The 25,782-nt window shown below is 35.8% G+C and overlaps 1 long non-coding RNA gene across 2 annotated transcripts in view; it reads right to left on the bottom strand.

Annotated features, from left to right (window-relative positions):
• Positions 1-25,782, bottom strand: part of LOC145678857 (uncharacterized) — a 112,428-nt gene that overhangs the window by 16,289 nt on the left and 70,357 nt on the right. The gene's annotated exons all lie outside the window — the stretch shown is intronic.

The following is a 25,782-nucleotide window of genomic DNA, read 5'->3' on the forward strand; positions in this document are numbered from 1 at the left end:
GTATTACTGTTTCATAGAAAAATTGAACCATATAATATTTGCAATTGTGTGAGTACGTACTGGTTGTCTTCCCGTGGAGTTAAGAAATCTACAGGAATTGCGTTTCAATTGCCACGGAAAATGACCCAAAAAATAACCTATTGGAGCACAATTTCAGCATATTTTCACTTCTCCTTACAAGGGATTGATACGTTAAGTCAGCCGCTTTGAAACTAATTGAGAGAACATTTCGCACAAAAAGAAGTCTTTCACAAGTTATTCTTTAATTGCACAAAAATTGACAGTTCCTAAAATGTCTTTTCTTCTTTCTAATAGTAAGAAATATTGACTAAAAAGAGAGTAACAAGAAGCAACTTCTACTTTTTGCATTGTTTTGCAGTGTAATATACGAATGAAGTGGTGTGTTTAGGAGTGTACGAGTGCATATACAATTAAATTTAGTGAATTCAACATAATTCAAGGTTTTAGGATTATTTTCTATAACTGGAGTGTGGAGTGATTGTAAGTGTTTTGATGTGTTGCAAGAAAGTGAAAACTGCACCTAATGGCAATGAACATGTTTCGGGAAGCTGTAAAAACAAATATATCTTTAAATGTCGTAGCATATTAAGAATTTCATTTTCATTTTGTCTTTCATTTTCTGAGAGTAATAACATACATTTAATAACATTTGTGAATTAAAAATATAAATTGTTTATTAATCCCCAGTTTCAATATAACTATTGCAAAACAAACTTCATTATCATTACTATGATTAATATTATCTTTTCTATTTATTTGTTTTGCAAATTTGTTATTATATAATCTAATCACACAATTTTCAAATAGTTTTAAGATGCTCATGAGTAAGGAATCAAATCTCTTCTTACATCTTCGTTGTTTAAGAGTACAAAGGGCTAGTAACTACTTGTGTTCCTCTTGTCAATTTACTTATAAAATATGGAATACGATATACAATATTTTAACCTAAAAAGATAATATCCTATTAGTTATACAACCAGGGAATCTACGATTGATATACAAATATTCAGATCATGTCTTGCCCCCCCCCACTTTGAACGTCCAATCGCCGCCACTGGTATGTGTGTATGTGTCTGTCTGTCTGTCTGTTATTTGCGAATTTTTCAATTTTGAGCCCTCCATTCGATAGAACATCAAAAACTATCTGAAAGAAGTAATGGAATTTTTCGCGTCACTTTTACCGTTCTCCAGATATTGGCCAAGAAGTTCAGATTTCGGGAGCCATATCTAGGGAAACGTAAGTCATAGAGAGATGATATTTTGCGAATTTTTCAATTTTGAGCATGTGTCTTCGTAAAAGAACATATCATAGAACGTTTTAACACAACTCTTAAACAAAACAATGTGAAAAAAAATATAGTACTCAAGAAAATTATAAATTGGTAGATATATTACAAGAAATGTTTAATAAGTATAATAATAAAGTACATAAAACAAATGGTATAAAGTTAGTTCTGACAATGCTCTTGGAGCATTCTCAATGATTTTCTCTGAGTTTATTTTATAAAAATTGCGAAATAAAATTTCACTGAAATAAGAAAACTCTCACAGATCGTATGTCATTGTAACATTAGCATTACTTTCGAAAGTGATTAGAGTGAAATGTGTCTAAAGAACAATATTACTGATACATATTTTTTTTTATGAAACTTGCTTTTGTCGCTAATCAGACTAGAGACAAACAAGTTTGAGAAGAGAGAAAGTAATCTTTCTATATAGGGATGCGCACGAGACAAGATTTGAGGCTGTCTTGTCTCGAAAATGTGCTGTAAAAGTGATGTCTCGACTCGAAAAACATATTTTTCTATTGGAAGAGCTGTGTCTCGACTCGAATTTTCTCAGGAAAATTCTGTCTCGACTCGACTCGTGCGCATCCCTATTCCTATATTATCTTATTGTAAGTGAATTTGGTCGAAGATTCAGTCGCAAATCACACGGTCGTTTCTAATACGAATTCGACGTGGATATCGATGACCGTCAAGAAGTCGTATTGGATTTTACTCAAAGATCTTAAACACAATGTAATACCATTTGATAGAACCGCGTGCTCTCATAACGACATAAGTACGGGGAGTAAAAGTGAGGGGGAACGCTAAAGGACGTCGTTCCCCCTTCCAAAAAAATATCTATGGCGTCCCTCTACTTCCTAAAAATTACGATGGGCAAAGATAAGCACGGGGGACGGCGTGACGTCATCCGCCCCCCTACCTTTTAAGATCCGCTTTTACGCCTGCGTAAGTGTAATTAAATGTCCACTTTCTTTATGTTCATAACAAAAAAGACGAAGCATCATGGTTGTTATTATTTTCATTAAATCATAATTTCGTTAACATAAAGCAAAAAGAATTCCGAATGCACATGGAACCAGAAAATAGTGTCACAATATACAGTTTCCGTTTAAAAATGTTGACCCAGTTCCAATATGGCGTCTTTATGATGACTGCTGAAGTCCTAATGAGTTCCATTGATTCTGTCATGTTTGTTCTATTTCGCATATCGCATCAGATACAAATACAATATATATTTGTAATTCAAGAGCAACAAATAATATGGTAAAAATGGAAAGTAGTCCTTTTAATACTTACAAGAATTTCTAATTTTAAAAAGAGAGAAACATCTCAATCAGTTTGTCACGTTAATTATTAATAGTAAACAATCACGCTAATACATGTCCCAATTTGCGATCCTTGTTATATACTTTCTTTGATGCCAATAGAATCGTTATCAGAACTGTTTACTGCTCAGTGTACAATAATCAAATTTTTGTTAAAAGGAAAGCATCATAAATGCTTGTTCATTGTTTAAATATCCCGTTATTGTTACAAATATCTATCTATCCTAACTATATATAAAACTACATGAGCTGACATAAATTATTGAGCACTTCCTGTAGGGCTACAATAATTAAATTTGGCATGATTGTAGCTCTCCGGAACTAACCCACAGGAAAATTGCCAAAAGTGAATATTATTAATTTTTAGGAGGTCTAAAGAGGGGATGAAGAATTTTCCTATGTTACTTAAATGGGCCTTTTTCGGACCTATAATCTCATGTTTTAGGTACTTAGAATTGGAATAAACACATGAAATTCGGAATGCTTGTACATTTTCGTTAGCACTACCTAAGTAAATCAGTAAGAATAAAAAAATCCAACTTTACAGTGGTTTTGTAGGGAACTGAATAATCTTTCCCATGTTATTTATATGGGACACCTTTTATACCCCACATTATTGAGCACTTCCTGTAGGGCTACAATGATATAATTTCACATGATTGTAGGTTTTCGGGACAAACCCACAGGAAAATTGCCAAAAGTGAATATTATTAATTTTTAGGAGGTCTAAAGAGGGGATGAAGAATTTTCCTATGTTTTTTAAATGGACCTTTTTTTTGGGACCTATAATCTCATGTTTTAGATACTTAGAATTGGAATAAAATCTTGAAATGCGGTATGCTTGTACGTTTTCATTAGTGTTACCTAAGTGAATTATCAGAAATAAAAATTTCCAACCGTAGAGTGATTTTATGGGGAACTGAAAAATCTTTCCCATGTTATTTATATAGAACGTTTTCTACACTCCAAAATGTTTAGGCATTTCCGGCAGGACTAGAATGATGAAATTTGGCATGATTGTAGCCTTCCAGGACTAACCGACAGGAAAATTACCAAAAGTTAATATTTTTAAATTTTTAGAGGCCTAAAGGAGGACAAAGAAATTCCCATGCTATTTCAATGGACGTTTTCTTGGAATACAAAATCTTATCTTTTAGATAGTTGAAATAGGAAAAGAAACGATACAATTGTGGGTTCAAAATGTGCGAGGCCGTAGGCCGAGTAATGACAGTTTGTGGGGGCGGTGCCCCCGGATGGGCAGAATCAGGAAATATGAAGAGCAAGTTCACGAAATTTACTGTTGATGCAAAGGCCGATAAGTAAGAAATGCGAGGCCGTAGGCCGAGCAGATTCAGGGGTCTGGGGGCGAGGACACCAGCTAGCCAAAGGCTAGTCTGTATTATAAAACTGAAAGTAAGTATATTTGGGACTTTCAATAACCACCCGACCGATCTCGATCAAATTTTCAATACAGATGAGCTTCGTGCCTGGAATTTTTTAAAATCATTTCACTTTGACGGTAGAACTTGGGGGAGGGGCAGATATATAAAAATGATCGAAAATGACCGATATCAGATAGCGCTCCAGTAATAGTAGAAAGTAACTGATTAAGAGAACATTATTACTAATTTTTCTTGTTTTAATCGAATGAAGCAATTAATTGACGCTAGTCAAAAATAAACAAACGTTAATACTTTTCACTGTTAAACGAACAAACGTTAACGCTGTTTACTGTTATAAGAAATTACTTATTGTTGAAATGAACAATTGTTAATGCTGATCAATGTTTAAAAAACTGACTTAAATGAACAAACATTAGTATTCTTCACTGTTAAAAGTCGGATTGTTACTAGAAACAAACCAACGTTAACGCTGTTTGTTTGTTAGTTTTTTTTTTTTTTTTTTAATAAAATTATTGTTAGAAATATAAATGAAGGAGCGTAAATCTAGCGCTGTTCACTGTTTAAAATTTGAATTATTGTAAAGAATCGAACAAACACTAATACTGTGCCTTAAAAAAAATAATTAAAAAAAGCTACTGACAGAACTGAACTCACATTGATAGGGTATAGTATTAGTTTTAGGAAAATTGAATCAACTTTAGTTTCGATATTTTTTTTTTATTTCTTTCGTTTACGTTATTGAAATGAAATGAAATTTTTGAGTTTTACGTCTCACGATTATGCCGGTTAGGCTAAACAAGACGGTGATTATGAGAAATGAATGAAATAGTGGAATGAAGAAATTGGGAGGAAACGGGAGAATCCCGGGAAAACCCACGATCACGGCGTTTGTCCACCACAAAGTCCTCACGGCGCAAGCTGGGATCGAACCAGGGACTACGAGCAGCGGAGGTGAACGTTCTACTGAGCCACCGCGCCCCCTGGGTTGATAAAAATAAAATGGAAAGACTTAAAGAAGAATTCAATCAATTCTTTACTTCCGCGAAATGAAGGAAAATTTGTAGTTTATTCTGTTGTAAACTTGCTTCCAAGGGCAATCAATTAAATATCATACAGTACATAATCTGAGTATGAAATTCACTGACCATTGTGCATATTAACAGTTGACGTAAGCGAAAGACTGTTTCAATTGGCACTCATTCATTTTCTTTTTTTTTTTAAAAAAATATATTTATACGATACGTAAGCCTCTATCAGAACCAGACGGGATCCTCGTCATTGGCGAAGAATGCCTACTTGCTTGCAACTGCAAATTTCTTTAATACGACAATTGGCTATTTTCCAGCACATAGTTGGTAGTCGTCCGAGAGAGGGGCACTTCTTTATGGACATTGGCAGCCGGGTGACTCACTCCTTATGCTGTGGAATATTCGATCGAAATTACCAACTATACTGAAAGAAGACGATTTGAAAACTAGAAGAGCTGTATTTGTCTTCAAAAATTGAATTTTGTAAGGGAGGTTATGAGAGCATACTAACTATGGTAACTCTAACAAGATACACTCTCGGGTGGGAAGATAGCTTGGAATAGAAGCTGTTTAGTTCAAGTTCGAATTACTTGTTTCCTTCTTTTAAGTTTTTACGTTTTGCGTCCTTCTCCAACACCGAAGTTATGAAGAATTAGATCTACTAATGACGTAACCACGACTTGAATTTGAATCCGGTAGAGTTGGTAGATATATAGTGTAAACACCATCATACAGACTAGTAAATATGATTTAAATGTTGTTATATTACACCCTTCATGGATCTCCCATCAGCAAAAGGATTCTGGTAACTTGTAGGTGAAATTTAAAAATAATAAATAAATACATAAATAAGGACACAAATTTAGTACATACATTTGCAAAAGGAGGCAAACAAGAAGACCTAATTTTCGTTTCGTGTGCAACACCAAGTGAAAGTAGAGTGGGTTTCACCAAATACTTACGGTTTAGAATATTGAAATCACCAGATCGAAAGAGTATTATATTCATAGGTTCGACAGATATGGTGAATTCTTTAAAGTGAATTTAAAGTAACCTAATACAGTAAAGTTCCGAAAACTCGTCACCCGATAACCCGGCAGTCCAAATAACTCGGCCACACCGTGCCAAGGCGAGAAAACTCTGCGCGAAGACCCGTTCAAGGTCATTGACAGGCATTTTTCTAAGGTTTGTTAGGCAGTTTATTCTCTGCTGTATTCTCAAGCAACCAACAGATACGCTGTATTTTCTGAGAAAACACTTGTACTTATTCTTTTTTAACCCCCATTCCCGATAACTCGGCATTTTCACAAACTCGGACACCCTTTGGTCCACTTTAGGCCGGGTTTTCGTGACTACTGTATTATGAACTGCCTAGTAGACACCTGCACTGTACGTACTAGTATTGAACGATTGATTGATAATACACGTAAGAAGATTGTTTCATAACCTTTAAGCAAAGCTACATATAAACGCCTATAAAAAAATTCAATTCACATTATATCATATAAATTCCAGAAATGAGTAAAATTAATTATTATAAACTGTATGACATAAACTAAACGCTTTAGCAGACTTTATCATCACATGTTTTAAAATCTTTTAACAAAGTAACTGTAAATGCTTATAACAAAATGGGGTTATGTTTAGCATAAGGGGTCCAGAAGCAAGGGCGCCGATTTCTCTGTAAATTTGAGGGGGCCCATTCAGATGCAGAAAGCATATATGAGGATTTTAAGACAAATTGCATTCAAATTATGCCAAATATTGTAAATTTACAAATACAATGAGGGGGCCCACATGAGCTTGGGGGCGGGCCCCCTCGGCCCCCCAGGATCGGCGCCCTTGTCCAGAAGCACGTAAAAAACAAAATTTAGAGGAGAAATGGATTATGCAAGTAGATAGACCTTAACATAACGTAGAGCTCCTTCGTGGCTAAGCGGTTAGCGTACGCGCCTTTGGCGTGAGAGACCCGGGTTCGATTCCCGGCGGGATCTCATGTGGTTCGGATTCCATATTAATCAGTAGGTCCACGTCTCATATAGCCTCGCTGCTGAACGGGACGTAAAACTCAAAATCAACTCAACTCAATTAACACAACGTAACGAAAACTAACCTAAGCTAACCTGAACTAACCAAATGTTAGTAGAAATAAGCGAAATTCTATCATTTTTTTGGAAAATTATGCGTACTCCTACCCTAAAATAATATAACATAAACTAACCTAACCTAATGTAAACAGAAATTATTGAAATTTTAACATTTTTTCAAAAACAATTGCTGGACCCCTTCTGCGAAACATTAGCCACAAAATAAATTCACAATCTATAGTATCAATTTCTGTACTGAATGGAATATTAACTAAAAACTTTACCAGAATTTATTATCACATCTGAAGATTGTGGACCCATTTAAAACTTAAAATACCTAAACCGAAAGAGACATATAGTGAATAATTTATAAAACATAATTCACCTTTGACTATATGCAAAAATACTGATATTGAGACACTATAACTTTCGGAACTGTAATCAATACTTGTCATTTTTACAATAATGGCTATATAATAGCAAAATCAGAAGAAGCTATGGAAAGGGGAGGGATTCATGCTAATTCCTCCCTCGACCTGTTGGAACATTATTCATTGAAAAAAAGTGGAAAGAGCGGTGTCATGTTATACGTCAATCGGTCTTGGTGATCATACCATCAAACTCTTCTCTCGTATTAATTGTGCTTTAATCCCTGTTATGAGGAGGGAAGGGGGAACAGAAGGGATTGGGAAATTACAGGGGAGAAATGGTTGATGCTTTAGGGAAAATGCGAGAGTCATGTTTCCATCGTGTCCAAAGTATCGATACAATGTTATCGAGTCAAGGACATAAGCACATAAACCGGATATCTTGTCTCTTCATAAGATTCTTAGTTCACTTCTTCTGCTGTACTAATTTTAATAATGATTTTATTAGGTTATTTCTTTGTTTGTTTGTTTGTTACAGTTATCTTTCACCTTAAGCTTTCAGACAATTCCGTAGCAACTAGAACTCTGATATTTGTGTTCAGATGCATATAGACGAATGGTTCTCACATAGAAAAGACGAGGGCTATTTTCATTTCAGAGAAAAGAAAAATACTTTTTCTGCAAACCAACGCAATAGACGATTTAACTTAAAATACCAAAATATTAGTAGGATTTCATATGACAACATATCAAACAGCTTAACTCCTATTATAAAACCGATGATCAGAAAAGAAATAAATTGATTCGACGGCGAATATTAGTTTCGAGATTGAAGAGATGAGCTTTCCAAGTGATATGTTTTTCAAAGGTGATGCCACAAGATACTTCACACTATTTTGTAAGGTTAGTGGGGAAGTTGTAAACGCTCAGGATCTCGAGTTGAACAATATTTGTTACGTTTGAGTCCAAATAACGTCATTTCAGTTTTTGTTGCATTTAATTTGTTTCCATTTGAGACATAACTAACAAGTTTGTTGATTTGAAGTTTAACGTTAATACGATCTACTGAGAAACATAATGCTACGTCATCAGCAAACTATAGAATATATTGGTGGTTGAGGTTATAGCATATCATCGACATATACGATGTAAAGTAAGGGTGACAAAACAGAGCCTTGCGGCACTCCTGCTCGAAGTATAAAAGTGGTGGGATTGAGCCTGGTTAATTTGGATGAAGGCTGAATTGTTATGAAGAAATTGGCTATAAACTGGGCTATGTTAACGGTAGAATGCGTAGCAATTTGAAGTCCCTGATGCCAGACTGTACCGAGAGCGTGCTCAATATCAAATGAAATTAGTACAGAAGGCAGAGGTTTATTGAAATGGTTAATGATATAGCTGGATAGTTTCAAAAGTCCAACAGTACTAAATGATGATCGAAACCTGGCTTGTGTAAGTAAGAATGGAGCCGTTTGACCAGAATTCGTCCCAGTGTTTTGCTGAAGATATTTGTGAGACTGGTTGGTCAGTAGGAGCCTATGTACGTAGGCAGGATCTTCATATGGTTTTAGGAATACCAATATTTTGGCGAGGTTCCATTGGTCGGTTTCATACTATTTTGGCGGTTCCACACTGTTTTGGTCCTAGCGACCTATGGAGCCTATGTTGGCGGGATCTTCATATGGTTTTCGAAATATCATTATTTTGGCGAGGTTCCATAAATTAAGAAAAGCATGTAGCAGAGCGGTTTGAAGGGATCTCTTCAAACCGCTATGCCTGTAGTAACAATAGCTGTATAGACCAGAGCTAGGACAGTGTGAGATTTCATTTTATTTACTTTAATTCTGATACTATCTTATTTATTTATAAACGCTTGAACTTTTTAAGAGTCTTTGTTCACTTATTTTACTCTTTTTAATAAATACTACTTATCCAATTTTAGTACTCTTTTCAGATAGCTTTTTGGAAGTGCATTTTTTTTTAGATTTTTTTTTTTTTTTTTTTTTAGAAAAATTAGATTCGTGACTCGCTCCGAGGTTAGGAAGATCAATATATCGAAAGTTATTGAAGAGCATTGCCACCTAGTGATTTAAAATTGAAGTACAAGAAGAACATTAATTGCTACTGAACCCAAACCTGAAAACATTATTTATCACCTAAGGATCTATTTTGTCATATGAAAAGTATATAGATATTATATGGAGAAACTTAATTATATATGTTGTAGTGATGCGAAGGAAACCAAGTCTTGAAGTTCGAAACTGGTTATTCGTTACTATGGGGTTACTATGCCTCTTATGAGAAAGGAGGAAGTAGCGGGATCGGAGCTTATTAAGACTGTATAATTTTAATGATAAATATTTAATATTATAATTAATTAAGAGTTCCCTCACGAGCAATGGGACTTGAAGAGTAGGATGGGATGTCTGTTTCGGAGAAATTGTCTTCAAAAAAAAAATTTGTTTTAAGTTTACAACAGTATTTCTAATTGAGCTCCCTTTTGGTGTCTGAAATATATTAGATTGGTTACACGGTAGAGTTCAGTTAATAGTGGATGTAGCCCGGAGCCGAGCCTGAGTCGTACCTCCCGTTTTTGAGTGACAAAAATAATTTAAATTTTAGCTAGTATTCATGTATTTTTCAAAGTATATAGTAAGCGTTGCCTGTTATTCTTTATTGGACACTTCTAGGATAACATTAATAGTGGCAAGGGCGCCGATTTCTCTGTAAATTTGGGAGGGGGGGCATTCAAGTGTAGAAGGTATATATATGAAGATTTTAAGACAAATTGCATTCAGATTATGCCAAATATTGTATATTCATAAATAAAATAGGGGGCCCACATGAGCTTTGGGGGGCGGACCCCCACGGCCACCCAGGCTCGGTGCCCTTGAATAGTTGTGAGTTGTATATTTGTGTTCAATATTTATTTTCTCCAACAATTTCTAACTTGAGTCTTGATAACGATTTTTAGCCACATAAAGCGCAATATCTTGTAACTAATACGTTTAGCTACCCTACCTGTAAATGCTTACAACCTACTAATTGCTAATTCGTACTTCATATTCGTAATGATTCATTTTTTATTCCTAATTCCTGTTAACAAAGTCCTTAAACGGATTTCAAATTAAAATGACTTGCGTAAACTCATGATATACGTCTCGTCCTGCCTATCCCCCTTCCCAATTTTTAGATTCGCCAGTGGTAGACTTCTTCTGTAGTAGATCCAAAGTCGTTCAACAACACAGCCACACACTAAAAATAAAAGTTCTGTGCATCAGACTCAACGGTATGGATTCAATGTATTTTGTTACACAGAATCCAAATTTAGAAACCCCAGGGTATGGATTCAATGCATTTTGTTACACAGAATCCAAATTTAGAAACCCCAGGGTATGGATTCAATGTATTTTGTTACACAGAATCCAAATGTGGAAACCCCAGAGTATGGATTCAATGTATTTTGTTACACAGAATCCAAATTTAGAAACCCCAGGGTATGGATTCAATGTATTTTGTTACACAGAATCCAAATTTAGAAACCCCAGGGTATGGATTCAATGTATTTTGTTACACAGAATCCAAATGTGGAAACCCCAGAGTATGGATTCAATGTATTTTGTTACACAGAATCCAAATTTAGAAACCCCAGGGTATGGATTCAATGTATTTTGTTACACAGAATCCAAATTTAGAAACCCCAGAGTATGGATTCAATGTATTTTGTTACACAGAATCCAAATGTGGAAACCCCAGAGTATGGATTCAATGTATTTTGTTACACAGAATCCAAATTTAGAAACCCCAGGATATGGATTCAATGTATTTTGTTACACAGAATCCAAATTTAGAAACCCCATAGTATGGATTCAATGTATTTTGTTACACAGAATCCAAATTTAGAAACCCCAGGGTATGGATTCAATGTATTTTGTTACACAGAATGCAAATTTAGAAACCCCAGAGTATGGATTCAATGTATTTTCTTACACAGAATCCAAATTTAGAAACCCCAGGGTATGGATTCAATGTATTTTGTTACACAGAATCCAAATTTAGAAACCCCAGAGTATGGATTCAATGTATTTTGTTACACAGAATCCAAATGTGGAAACCCCAGAGTATGGATTCAATGTATTTTGTTACACAGAATCCAAATGTGGAAACCCCAGAGTATGGATTCAATGTATTTTGTTACACAGAATCCAAATGTGGAAACCCCAGACTATGGATTCAATGTATTTTGTTACACAGAATCCAAATGTGGAAACCCCAAAGTATGGATTCAATGTATTTTGTTACAAAGATCCAAATTTAGAAACCCCAGGGTATGGATTCAATGTATTTTGTTACACAGAATCCAAACGTGGAAACCCCAGAGTATGGATTCAATGTATTTTGTTACACAGAATCCAAATTTAGAAACCCCAGGGTATGGATTCAATGTATTTTGTTACACAGAATCCAAATTTAGAAACCCCAGGGTATGGATTCAATGTATTTTGTTACACAGAATCCAAATTTAGAATCCCCAGAGTATGGATTCAATGTATTTTGTTACACAGAATCCAAATGTGGAAACCCCAGAGTATGGATTCAATGTATTTTGTTACACAGAATCCAAATTTAGAAACCCCAGGGTATGGATTCAATGTATTTTGTTACACAGAATCCAAATTTAGAAACCCCATAGTATGGATTCAATGTATTTTGTTACACAGAATCCAAATTTAGAAACCCCAGGGTATGGATTCAATGTATTTTGTTACACAGAATCCAAATTTAGAAACCCCAGAGTATGGGTTCAATGTATTTTGTTACACAGAATCCAAATTTAGAAACCCCAGGGTATGGATTCAATGTATTTTGTTACACAGAATCCAAATTTAGAAACCCCAGGGTATGGATTCAATGTATTTTGTTACACAGAATCCAAATTTAGAAACCCCAGAGTATGGATTCAATGTATTTTGTTACACAGAATCCAAATGTGGAAACCCCAGAGTATGGATTCAATGTATTTTGTTACACAGAATCCAAATTTAGAAACCCCAGGGTATGGATTCAATGTATTTTGTTACACAGAATCCAAATTTAGAAACCCCAGGGTATGGATTCAATGTATTTTGTTACACAGAATCCAAATGTGGAAACCCCAGAGTATGGATTCAATGTATTTTCTTACACAGAATCCAAATGTGGAAACCCCAGAGTATGGATTCAATGTATTTTGTTACACAGAATCCAAATGTGGAAACCCCAGACTATCGATTCAATGTACTTTGTTACACAGAATCCAAATGTGGAAACCCCAGAGTATGGATTCAATGTATTTTGTTACAAAGATCCAAATTTAGAAACCCCAGGGTATGGATTCAATGTATTTTGTTACACAGAATCCAAATTTAGAAACCCCAGGGTATAGATTCAATGTATTTTGTTACACAGAATCCAAATTTAGAAACCCCAGAGTATGGATTCAATGTATTTTGTTACACAGAATCCAAATGTGGAAACCCCAGAGTATGGATTCAATGTATTTTGTTACACAGAATCCAAATTTAGAAACCCCAGGGTATGGATTCAATGTATTTTGTTACACAGAATCCAAATTTAGAAACCCCATAGTATGGATTCAATGTATTTTGTTACACAGAATCCAAATTTAGAAACCCCAGAGTATGGGTTCAATGTATTTTGTTACACAGAATCCAAATTTAGAAACCCCAGGGTATGGATTCAATGTATTTTGTTACACAGAATCCAAATTTAGAAACCCCAGGGTATGGATTCAATGTATTTTGTTACACAGAATCCAAATTTAGAAACCCCATAGTATGGATTCAATGTATTTTGTTACACAGAATCCAAATTTAGAAACCCCATAATATGGATTCAATGTATTTTGTTACACAGAATCCAAATGTGGAAACCCCAGAGTATGGATTCAATGTATTTTGTTACACAGAATCCAAATGTGGAAACCCCAGACTATGGATTCAATGTATTTTGTTACACAGAATCCAAATGTGGAAACCCCAAAGTATGGATTCAATGTATTTTGTTACAAAGATCCAAATTTAGAAACCCCAGGGTATGGATTCAATGTATTTTGTTACACAGAATCCAAACGTGGAAACCCCAGAGTATGGATTCAATGTATTTTGTTACACAGAATCCAAATTTAGAAACCCCAGGGTATGGATTCAATGTATTTTGTTACACAGAATCCAAATTTAGAAACCCCAGGGTATGGATTCAATGTATTTTGTTACACAGAATCCAAATTTAGAAACCACAGAGTATGGATTCAATGTATTTTGTTACACAGAATCCAAATGTGGAAACCCCAGAGTATGGATTCAATGTATTTTGTTACACAGAATCCAAATTTAGAAACCCCAGGGTATGGATTCAATGTATTTTGTTACACAGAATCCAAATTTAGAAACCCCATAGTATGGATTCAATGTATTTTGTTACACAGAATCCAAATTTAGAAACCCCAGGGTATGGATTCAATGTATTTTGTTACACAGAATCCAAATTTAGAAACCCCAGAGTATGGGTTCAATGTATTTTGTTACACAGAATCCAAATTTAGAAACCCCAGGGTATGGATTCAATGTATTTTGTTACACAGAATCCAAATTTAGAAACCCCAGGGTATGGATTCAATGTATTTTGTTACACAGAATCCAAATTTAGAAACCCCAGAGTATGGATTCAATGTATTTTGTTACACAGAATCCAAATGTGGAAACCCCAGAGTATGGATTCAATGTATTTTGTTACACAGAATCCAAATTTAGAAACCCCAGGGTATGGATTCAATGTATTTTGTTACACAGAATCCAAATTTAGAAACCCCAGGGTATGGATTCAATGTATTTTGTTACACAGAATCCAAATGTGGAAACCCCAGAGTATGGATTCAATGTATTTTGTTACACAGAATCCAAATGTGGAAACCCCAGAGTATGGATTCAATGTATTTTGTTACACAGAATCCAAATTTAGAAACCCCAGACTATGGATTCAATGTATTTTGTTACACAGAATCCAAATGTGGAAACCCCAGAGTATGGATTCAATGTATTTTGTTACAAAGATCCAAATTTAGAAACCCCAGGGTATGGATTCAATGTATTTTGTTACACAGAATCCAAATTTAGAAACCCCATAGTATAGGTTCAATGTATTTTGTTACACAGAATCCAAATTTAGAAACCCCAGGGTATGGATTCAATGTATTTTGTTACACAGAATCCAAATTTAGAAACCCCAGGGTATGGATTCAATGTATTTTGTTACACAGAATCCAAATTTAGAAACCCCATAGTATGGATTCAATGTATTTTGTTACACAGAATCCAAATTTAGAAACCCCATAGTATGGATTCAATGTATTTTGTTACACAGAATCCAAATGTGGAAACCCCAGAGTATGGATTCAATGTATTTTGTTACACAGAATCCAAATGTGGAAACCCCAGAGTATGGATTCAATGTATTTTGTTACACAGAATCCAAATGTGGAAACCCCAGAGTATGCATTCAATGTATTTTGTTACACAGAATCCAAATGTGGAAACCCCAGAGTATGGATTCAATGTATTTTGTTACACAGAATCCAAATTTAGAAACCCCAGAGTATGGGTTCAATGTATTTTGTTACACAGAATCCAAATTTAGAAACCCCAGAGTATGGATTCAATGTATTTTGTTACACAGAATCCAAATGTGGAAACCCCAGGGTATGGATTCAATGTATTTTGTTACACAGAATCCAAATTTAGAAACCCCAGGGTATGGATTCAATGTATTTTGTTACACAGAATCCAAATTTAGAAACCCCAGGGTATGGATTCAATGTATTTTGTTACACAGAATCCAAATTTAGAAACCCCAGGGTATGGATTCAATGTATTTTGTTACACAGAATCCAAATTTAGAAACCCCAGAGTATGGATTCAATGTATTTTCTTACACAGAATCCAAATTTAGAAACCTCAGGGTATGGATTCAATGTATTTTGTTACACAGAATCCAAATTTAGAAACCCCAGAGTATGGATTCAATGTATTTTGTTACACAGAATCCAAATTTAGAAACCCCAGGGTATGGATTCAATGTATTTTGTTACACAGAATCCAAATTTAGAAACCCCAGGGTATGGATTCAATGTATTTTGTTACACAGAATCCAAATTTAGAAACCCCAGAGTATGGATTCAATGTATTTTGTTACACAGAATCCAAATTTGGAAACCCCAAAGTATGGATTCAATGTATTTTGTTACACAGAATCCAAATTTAGAAACCCCAGGGTATGGATTCAATGTATTTTGTTACACAGAATCCAAATTTAGAAACCCCATAGTATGGATTCAATGTATTTTGTTACACAGAATCCAAATGTGGAAACCCCAGAGTATGGATTCAATGTATTTTGTTACACAGAATCCAAATTTAGAAACCCCAGGACGATCGACCGTGTCAATTTTTTTGTTATGGGTAAAAAACTTGAGGGATTTTGGATAGGAAAGATACATGTAACACGGCCATACAAAAAAAAAAAGTTCCGTGCAGTGAGCTCCAGGGTATGGATTCAATGTATTTTGTCAAACAGAATCTAAATTTCGAATCTCTAGGACGACTGACCGTGTCGATTTTGTTTTATGGCTGAGAAAATCGCCCGTTTTTCGCTCATACAAAAAATAGCACGGTCGATCGTTCTGGGGTTTCAAAATTGAATTCTGTGTAACAAAATACACTGAATCCATACCCTGGAGCTCACTGCACGGAACTTTTGTTTTTTGTATGGCCGTGTTACATGTATCTTTCCTATCCAAAATCGCTCAAGTTTTTCGCCTATAAAGTCGCCGTTACAAATGGATATATTAACGCCGTACGCATACACTAACATTACAATCATAAGGCCTACCAATTTGATCCCAAATATCTGTAAACAATAAATGTTACCTGTGAGGTAGGCAACCCAAATTGCAGTGGCGTGTTCCAGGATGCCTATCGTCGAGAGAATGGAATGGGTGGGAATGGGTTTTAGTTTAGCGTCCTTTTCAGCAGCGAGGCTATATGAGACGTGGACCTATGATTAATGTGGAATCCGAACCACATGAGCTCCCGCCGGGAATCGAACCCGGGTCTCCCACGCCAAAGGCGCGGACGCTAACCGCTTAGCCACGAGGGAGCCCCCTATCGTCGAGGGATCATTTCAGCTATTAACAGTTATTACATAATTAAAAGTACATTATCATAAGTTTGTGTTCCTTTTAAATAATGATTTTAAGCGCAATTGTTCACTGTATGATGCTGGAGAACGCTATTACATATGGAGCAGCGGCTAGGAGAAGCAGGTAGAGCTAAGAAGGGGAGGAATCAAAGCTGGAGAAAGATATAGAGATCGTACCGAAAAAACGGTTTTAAAACCCTGAACTGAAAATCAGTTTTGAAAATTGAAAATCGATTGCAAAACGGGAGACCAAACATCGGTTTGAAAACCAACAGCGAATTTCAGTTTTGAAAACCGAAAATTGAAGATCGATGTTTTGAAATTTTAGATTTTTGAAAACTAGTCCAAAGCTTTCCGACGGTGTTCAAATGTAATATGAGAATAACTGATATTAAAATTGATAAAATTATCCCTAAACTTAGGCTAAATATACAGAAAAGTCGTGATTGTGGGGGGTGGGTGGGGGAGAGGTGCATAAGTCTCTGTAGAATTTTGTTCTGTTCATTTTGAGCAGGACGCGGTCAGATTGCCGAACTTCCAAATAGCAAATCGACCCCCTCAAAAAAATAAAAATAAAAATAAAAAGGTCAAAATGGTAAGCGGAATGATCTCCGGCAAAAAGATTAAAACGGTCAAAATTCTCAATTGCTAAACCAGTCAGAATGTCCAACAGATAGATCGTCCATACAATGGTTAAAATACATAATTGCGAAAACGGTAAGAACGCCCAATCGAACGATAAGATAGCCCAAGGAAAAGATTGGAACGCAGAATAATTTGAATGTTTCTACTACTGGCCGTTCTGAACGTAAAGTGAATGACGAATATAGGCGGGTGCACTAGTGTTAATTCGAATAGCCCGCGTTAATTATGCACAAGTACAAGGCAAGCTTTTGACTCTGTTTGGGTCGATAGCTCCTCACTTAAACTTATGGAATTACAACTTCCTACTTCCGTTATCTGATAGATTTACTATGTCATACACAACAGAATTACCTGAGTTAAATGGAAAAGCTAAATGTCGGCTCCAATTTAATTACACAGAGGTGGTTTTCTAGAATCAACCATCACCCCTACGAATTTATTTATTATCTGCAAACAATACGCCTATTAATAAGGAATACTCTATCAAACTTGACTTCTTGCAGATTATACTGCTTATTGGGCTACAGTCAAAACCACCAGTTATACAGTATTTTCCCCTCCTCGGCAGGCCCGTATCCAGCGGAGTCTAAGGGGGCCGGTCCCCTAAATTTTTGCTGGATATGAGCTCCTGCGATTTTGATGTTTTCCCAAAAATGAAAGAGCCTTCAGGGACAAACGTTTCAGAGACATTCCCAGCATTGTTCGTGCCTTAGTGCGCATTGTCAACATCCTCTCACAAAGTGAGGCTTTGACAGGTATTCCACGGTTACCAGACATTTGACGAAGGGTTCAACAGACTGACGGAGACTACAACTAAGGACTTGGTTCTTCAAGTGAGTGATTCATTACATTCCATTTCACAACTATGTTGCCACTTCGAGTTAAATGATCCTCGTATATTAGCCAGCCTTTGCTACTCCCCCCTTTGAAGAAAAAAATACTGTGAGCCACAGACGAGCAACTCCCTATATGCGCTATTGAAATTAGTTTGTGTCGTCTGCACGGCGAAAGAGCCTATCAGCGTTTGGTGGAGAATGATGTTTCGTCGTAAGAGGAATGGCGCTGCCATCGCTTTTCGAACGTGACGTCATTGGTTGCCTTGAACCAGGTCCAAAAGACTTGAAAAATCAGTTTTCCATAGCGTATAAACGTGTTCGGGTACTGTCTGTAAGTGCATCTCCATAAAGTATGCTCATAATTGTAATTTGTGTAATCACTAAAACACCACGTTAAATTTAAGTTACAAATATGCATAATTGCAATTATTGTGAATATTTATTCAAAGTGGTTTACCTTCTCGTTTATAAAAAAGAAAGAAGAGACTTATTAAAAATTAGGTACAAAGTTTGAAAACACAAATAAGCCATTAGTAATACAAGTATACATTTTCTATAACTCGTAATTTTTCACCTTAAAACAAATCTGAAAACGGGTTTATTTCCTGTTGGCTTCCAGGATTTTTTCGTGTTAAATCATCCGCAGCGAAATGATGTCCATCCTTCAGCCAAGAAATAACTAGCTCGTCTACTTTGAGCTTGTCTAGCGGTGGGCCATTAACACTGATGAACAACAAGTTAAACAATGTTTGAGCACTTAGTCTATTTCTAATATCAGTCATCTGCCAAGTCATAAGGGGAAATCCCCGTTCGCACTCTGTCGTGGAAATTGGTAATACTCGACAATCTCCTTGTTAGACTTAAGTCTGATAACGATTTTTCTCGGTCAGTTTTGAAATACTCAGCAAGAAGTATCACCTCTCTATCATTATACATCTTTTCCATATCGATCATGTCAGTTGGCAATGTCGACTCATGGAGAACAGAAACTTCATCTACCACATCTTCGATAGGGAATCTTGTGCATAAATTATCAATTAAAGCCTTGATAAACTGATGATTTCTTATTCGTTTATAAATTTAATTACACATGAAGGTTTGATGTCATTACCAAGTTCCCTCCCCCCTAGAAGGCAAAAGGGAACGAGGTTCCAGAGAAGTGTTCAGAGGTGTCTGGGAATTTCCCCCTTCTTCCCCTTCAATTAGCACACTGCTGTCTGTTATGGGCCAAATTACGATGAATTTCAATTAAATTATCATAGTATAATTATTTCCTTGTTGAATTATAGATACTTTTCAGTGGAAAAAAGGATGAAATTTGAAAGTCCCAAATCAAGGTAAGAAGACCAACGTAAAGGAAAAAAAGTAAAATTTTCCATATAATTATGCATACAATCCAAACTTAAAATTTCCGTGTACTTAAGGTTACAGTACAAATTTTATGTCTATTTTTCTCTCAACTTTATGGATTGATTGCCCTGTGCTGTAAGCGCTCCATATAATAAACATAAGCTTCAGCAATTATTATAGTAGAAAGCAATGGATATATGAAGCGAAGCATTGTATTTATTGTTTCTGAGTTTTTTCTTACTAACATCAATCGTTTTTGATTATTTTTGCAAACCAACTCACTTCCAATTTTCCATATATAGAAAGTGCCCCCCCCCCCTCATAAAGGATAATTTTAAAAAATGCTAGGACACATTCTGTTTATTTTTATAAAGTGTTAATACACTGAACTTCAGCTCCGTAAGTTTAACGGCTTGCGAGATACTCATTATTTTCCGCAAAAATTCGGATCCTCACTATCTCCTTAGGATATGTATTATAATGAAAGCAATATAACTTCTCAGTTTGGATTAAGGCCAAACTACATACCAAAAGTCATTTCATTTGACCTTGCAATTTGGCCGTTATGATCAGGCACACATAGTTACATTCAATTTTTTATGTAATAATTTACACATTACAGTGATTCAAAAATGTATTCTTCCAGTAGTTAGCTCCTCTAATAACTGACAGGCCTCGAAAGCTAATTAGTAGTATAAGTCTTATGGCTATTATTACAATTACAAATATCAAATCCAAAAGTGCCTGAAGTTCTTTTTTCACTTAGATATAGCCTACTCACCTCAGGTAAGTAGAGAGAAACAAATGGTAAAGGAAGGGAAATGAAGTCTTGAAAGTAAAACGCAGACAAATTTACCAGTATTCAGAAGATACTGTCTACAATGCAGTAAGCAGAGTGAGTCGGTAGGTCAGACTGAGTCGGTGGGTCATGATGGGTGTTGGCTTGCAGTGGGTCACGGTGAGTAGTGGGTCGCAGTGGGTCATGATGGGTGGTGGGGCACAGTGGGTCACATACTGTTGACTCACGACCTACTGACTCACCCAGAAAACTTGACCCACCGGCCCAATGACCCACTCCATCTCTGGAACCAGCTTATTCTTTCAGTCTCACTGTTGCCACACTTGGTACAATTGTACCAAATTCAGCCCTTTTTCTCATTCATCGGCCCGTTGGTACCACGCTGGCATTTTCAGCCCCTTTTGTGAAAAAGTTGGTACAATTCTGCCCAATTCAGCACTATTTAACAAATACAAATATACATTTTCAAAATTGTCAGTTGGACTTTTCCTACATCTCACGTTACTCATACTGTGTGTTGGACTCTTTAAAAACAAATGATGTTGAACATTTATTCTGTGATGTTGCATCGCATAACGCCATGAACTTTGTGTGGAAAATACTTGGTATATTGTAGCCGGTAGTTCATCGAGCAGCAGTTCGGTAGCATCGACAGTGCATTGATGCTAATGTGAACACTTTGAAGAAAGGGGCCAGGATATAAATTTAAAGGTCGATTCCGATATTCGTCTAGTAGTGATTATCTACTCTTTACGTTCTTTGTCAGAAATGAGGCTATATAAGCCAAGACCTACAGACTAAAGTGGTATCTTTGTCGCTGTTGTGTTTTTTCGATGTTCTCCCACTGAAACTCGAACATGGGGTCACGCGCTCTATCCATGTTCGAGTTTCAGTGGGCGTTGGAATATGTGTATATAGCAGCTGGTAGGCAGGACAGTAAGACAAAGGAACTTTTTTTTTTTTTTTTTAGTGTGAGCTAACTTCTGTTTACTTCCCATTCTAGATTGCTTTTTAAACAAATATTTATGTAAACAATCCTCTGAAATTTGTGGTGGGGCTAAGCCTCCTCTGGCCAGCCCCTAGCTACGGATTTGCCACTTAGTTTGTGCAGCACACATAGTCATTTTGCATTGGGCTCGCTCGGGTTCATTTCTCACAATGACGCTCGCGCTCAGTTGCGATCGCGCACATTTTACCTCAATTGGGCTCTCGCTCACTTACTGAACCCGAGCCAAGTTGAGCGCTAATCCCGAACTTGCGAGCGCCGGGTTCCACAAGTTTGGTGGATAATCTCGCATTACCTCAGTATTTCTCTTATAGAGAGTTATTTAACTAGTGTTTCCCATGAGACGACACGGGACAGAATTTTCGTGACATCGCTTTCATGACACCTTTTCGAGATGAGACATGCCCAAATTGCGTCTTACACTTACATTATTTATGTTATTTCCACTTTATAACTACCAATAGTTCCTCCCAAGCTTCAGTATTGCTGTACACTATAGGTTAAAGACAAATTTAATTAAAAGCTCTAATATGTCTATTTATATTTATCAATTCTTTTTTCTTAGTACCCCCACCAACCACTCTAAACTCTTCAGCATGTTTTATTCAATTTTTCAAAGAAATCCTTATACACACGAATTCCATAAAAAGTGACATCTATTAGCGTCAGGTATACTACTGATAGCGCACGTAGCGACATCTATGAGCGTGACTGTTTACTATTATGAATTATTAGGTTGACACTGTGATACATTTGCCGTTTATTGAAAAGTATTTCTCATTCTTTCTCTTGCTTTTGTACAACCAGCATTACAAACGTGTCAAGCGAGATTGTATAACATCTAGGATAGTGCGACATGCAGACCTAAATTATAAAAAATTAAAATAATTATAGACTTGACACTTGCAAAAAAATAAATTTATTTAATCAGGGACGCCTGCAAGATTTTTTCCAAGAGGGGGCCAATAGACTGATTTCAAGGAAGGCAAAAGACCGAGACACAAGCACAGCCACGAGTACATTACATACACACCAAGGTTCATAAGGTATACACACTTTGATGCACGCGTGTACATAATACAGAAGCAAACTATAGTACTATAGTATTTAATATAAATATCTTAAGTACCAGGGGTGCACCCCCAGGGAAGTCCGGACCCCCACCTCAAAACTTCCTAACTCAACATACATGTGTACGGTTTTTCATTAAAACTATACCTGTTTAACAGAGAAATGATTGATGTAGCATGAAAATTTGATCTTACACTTCATCTGTACTCTTTCTCTTATGAAAACAATCTAATTCTTATCATATTTTTTTTCTGAAAATATAGGTGAAAATAATTTTTTTTTATTTATTTATTTATTATTTAAAATGGCGGAATTAAGGCATAACCTTTTCTTCCACTCAGCCATTTACATTTTTTCTTTTACAATCGGATCTCATAATAGAGTTTTTACAATTACTTATCGTCTTTTCGGATGCAGAATAATACTCGTTCAATACTACATAGATGTAGTGGCTTGTAGCATTGGATCCCCCCCCCCAAGTTTGAACCCCTCCCAACAAAAAATTCTGGGTGTATGCCTGTTAAGTACTAATATGTGAGAGCAAATTAGTATGTTTTAAGAGTCTTCATCCCGGCGAAATTAAAATACCGCTAATTTTACAGTAATTATGTGATATCTTCAAATAGATAAAAGATAATCGAAATGTGGAACAAGAGCGCCCTAGACAATATTATTTTACATGAGAAACCGTTATCACAAGTCATCTAGTGGCTTTCCGTTTTCAGCTGTTTAGAAACGCGAAAATAAATGCCGATTTTCAAAATGGCTCGAAATCGAAAGCAGATAAGTGAGTCGTGATAACGGTTTCTCATGTAAAATAATATTGTCTAGTGCGCTCTTGTTCCACATTTCGATTATCTTTTATCTATTTGAAGATATCACATAATTACTGTAAAATTAGCGGTATTTTAATTTCGCCGGGATGAAGACTCTTAACATCTATTTCCAAAAATTGAACACACTTCAGAAATCCAGTGATCAACTTCCACCTTGCCCCTCACTGCGGACGACCATTCCTCAGACATTGCCTCCTCTTTGTGAAAGCATAGGTTTTACCCCCCCCCCAAAAAAAAAAAAAAACATTTTTGTGTGTGTGTTTGTGTGTTCGGCAACACACCCTCAATTACACACTCTATTACGTAGTATCGTCTTGGCAGAGAGTTATAATCCATTGTTTTGTTTCCGTATCTTCTTTGCTGCTTCTTATCTTCTGGACCGGTTGCCTTCTATGCTCCACACAAACCTCTCTAGAACCGAATTTGTCGCCTTGTTTCAAACAAATTCGGATCTACAGGGTAGATGTAGAACATTACGCCTTTTAGAATAGGCGGCCACTTCCATTCTTTCTTCACAGATGGCGCTGAATGCTTTTTCTTTAGTCTGCCTCTTCCAAATGTGTTAAGTAGTCAATCACTAAAACAATCATCACCACAATAAACTTACTTCTATATTAGGTTTAACCATAAATATAACAATCTTGTATGGAGTGATATCTACGAAACATAGGCTAATAAAAATAAGTGTATTACTACTTTTAAGTTAATTAACTGAAGGTACAATTAAGGCAATTCTATAACCTCTAAGTGCAGCCTCATTATCAATTAGAAAATTACGTACATTTACAACCTAATATTATACAGTAAAGCCTGCGGAATTGGTTGGCAAGGGCACCGCGGATAGCGAAAATCGTGGGAAACTGGAAAAAAGACTAAAAATCAGGTGCTAACTAGTGGTGGGCATAAAAACCGTTTTTTCGGTTTTTAGAAAAAACAGTTCGGTTTTTCACCGGATCCGGTTTCGCTTTTCTTCAAGACCGGTTCCGTTTTTTTTTTTTTTTTTTTTTCAAAATTTGTTCTATTTCAAACCAGAATAATGTTTCATTGTTCGGAAACCGAATCCCTTACCACAGAAATAGTTTTATATTTTCCAAAAGTTTTCCCCGAAACCAGTTTCGGTGAAAACCGAACCGGTTTTGATGAAAACCGAAACAGGTTTCGGTGTAAAAACTAACCGGTTTTGGAAAAACCGAAACTGGTTTCGGTGAAAAACTGAACCGGTTTTTGGAGAAAACCGAAATGTCGGTTTTTCGGGTTTCGATTTCTCTAGAAACCGGTTTCCTGTTTTTATGAAAACCGGTTTTGCCCATCCCTAGTGCAAACACACACAAAATAGAGTATTTCAGCATAAAAAGTATGTTTGTGTTGCTCAGGTCATCAAGGTCAGTGATCAGAGAATGTGAAAGCCACGACCAAAACAAAAGAGCAAGAGCTTGCCACTCATCTATAAATTCCAAGAAGGCCTATAGGATTACGATCCATAATAAACCTGTGAGTAATTTTTCACCATCGCACTGTAGGGCATATTGTATTTTCACTGTTGGCTTGGAGTCTTCATTTTTTTTTCTTTTTCAGGTTCATAAATTAAAAAAAAAAAATAATCGCGGGCTGTTACAGAACTGTACGAAACATGAACACAATTACCTATGTCGATCTTGAGAAAATTGTTCATAAAGAAGGGCCTCAAGAGTAAACCACTACATTTATAGACATTTTCAAGCAAAATAATTTATGCCAATTATAATTGGAATTATAAATTAAATATTAACCAAATAAAACAAGAACAATTGAACTGAATAGTTTATTATTATTATTATTATTATTATTATTATTATTATTATTATTATTATTATTATTATTATTACCAACCTCACTCCCAACAATAAACTACTTCTTATCAATTTTTAAATGAAAAATAATATATACTGTACTGCAGGCTTTCTAACGAAACCTTTATTTACTACGACATATGAACAAAATTGGGCCTGAATCGGTTTTGAGGACATCGACCGCGCAAAACACCCCAAGAATAAACTACTCGTTGTGAATTTCTTAATTATATAAATTAAAAGCTTTTTAATGAAACATATATTTACGAATTATAAACAAAATTGGCTCAGTCACTCTTTAAAAAAACACCCCAAATTTAGTTCCCTTTTTCAGTTTTTTTCAGCAGTAAGGCTACATGAGACGTGAACCTACAGCTTAACGTGGAATCCCGATGCACAGAAGCTCTGGCCAGGAACCGAACCCAGGTTTCCCACGCCAAAGGGGCGTTCGCTAACCGCTTTAACCACGGGGAAGTTCACGATAGATATAAATTGAAATTACGCCGCGAATTGAGCTAGAATTGTAAATTTATAAATTTACTTTTTTTATGTATTTTCACGCAAAATACATAAACATCAATCTGTATTATTCGCATAAATAATCAATTACATTTAGAAGGCTAACCAGTGGCGG

The sequence above is a fragment of the Thermobia domestica genome, chromosome 2, assembly GCF_964235325.1.
Source record: "Thermobia domestica chromosome 2, izTheDome1.hap1.1, whole genome shotgun sequence".
Taxonomy (NCBI): Eukaryota; Metazoa; Arthropoda; class Insecta; order Zygentoma; family Lepismatidae; genus Thermobia; species Thermobia domestica.